Here is a 1,577-nt window from a genome sequence, read left to right as displayed (position 1 = left end):
AATTATCCTAACACCGTTGTATGATTATTATCATGAGATTCCTCCCCCCTTACCTAAATGGTTTTCTACTTTATATCCTGTCATGGATATCTTGCTCTGCTTGTCCTTGGGAAGGATTTACCCTTGAAAGATGTGTTTAAACACATTTTCCTTTCCATTGGTTTGTTTAAACCTTCTTGTGATCTATATAATATAAGCAGTAATATCCCTGCTTATGTAAACACCTCGGTGTACCATCTTGCCTGGTGTAACCCTGTTACTATTGTTGATGACATTCCGGTAGTCATCGATGGACGAGAACTTTGCCTATTGGTCCGCCTCGTTCAACGAGCAGGAAAATGGTTCTCTTCGTCCCTCGCCCTTGGTGCCGACATTGTTGACAACAAAACCGACAGGCTATCCTCTGACATACCTTGTTATCTTGACCGTGCAAATATTAGCGCCTTCCCGCTTTTAAACCACATGGTGGGCCCATAACCCACAGTTCCACATGATCGAAACCTGACTCTCCTGTACAACCCTGTTTCCAATGGTTATTCCTCACGCTTGGCTTCGTATTTAATTCACGGGCCACCTTCCTAGTGTTCTATTCTGGTATCAGATGCAATCCTTACTCTCGTTGCTCTGAACCCCTTTCTCACCCTGGTTCAGACCTCGAGCAACTATCTATCCGCTTGGAACCTCTTATTGTACCTTCGTACCTTACTCTCGATGTATTTTATATGTTAAACTAGAGAGATACTATTATGCTCATTCTTGGGTTAACCCCAGCTTGTTCCCTCATAAGCATTTTTGTCGTAGCCGAGCTGCCCTTATTGATTCGTTAGTACATTGGAGATCCTGAATAAAGGATGACGGCTCTATCATGATGACCTGGAGCAGAGAAATGAAGACTTCAACGTAATGGATCCACCTCTTCGAGAAGAGCAACCAAAGACAAGAAGATTCGTTAGAATTTCGTAACCAAATCCCTTCCCCCCTTATAACCGCTCCTAAATCTCGGGACGAGATTTCTTGTAGTGGAGGAGAATTGTGACGCCCGGATAATCAAGCTACAGTAAACCTTTGCTAATGATGCCACGTCACCACGATTACTGTTGCTAAACTCACATTGGTTCGAAACCGATTCAAATTCAAATTCAAAATAAAGTCAAACAATTAAAGTTTTCAAAAGTCAAAACTAAAATGTTCTAAATGTAACAAATAATTCATAAGTAATGTTGGTGGAGGAACCACATTTTTATAAAATGTCTAAATGCATTCAATTAATTAAAACTGTCGGTAAAACAAATAAATAAATGTGTTGGTATTTTATAAAATACTAAACTATATTATTTGGGGGTTAAACCTTTTTGTGGCAGAGGTATAATTAGTGTTACTATTTAAGATACAACTTTTATATTTTATAAAACAAAAATAAAAGAAAACTGAAAAGAAATAGAATAAAAAAAAAGAAAAGACAAAAAAAAAGAGAAGGGAAAAGGGAAAAAGGAGGCCCCCCCCCACTGGGCTCCGGCCCAGCAGGCCGGCCCAGTCGAACACCGGCCCAGCCGGGCCTCCTTATCCATCCCCCCCCA

This window comes from Triticum aestivum, chromosome 6B, assembly GCF_018294505.1.
Source record: "Triticum aestivum cultivar Chinese Spring chromosome 6B, IWGSC CS RefSeq v2.1, whole genome shotgun sequence".
Classification (NCBI taxonomy): domain Eukaryota; kingdom Viridiplantae; phylum Streptophyta; class Magnoliopsida; order Poales; family Poaceae; genus Triticum; species Triticum aestivum.
Note: the sequence above shows the minus strand (reverse complement) of the source record.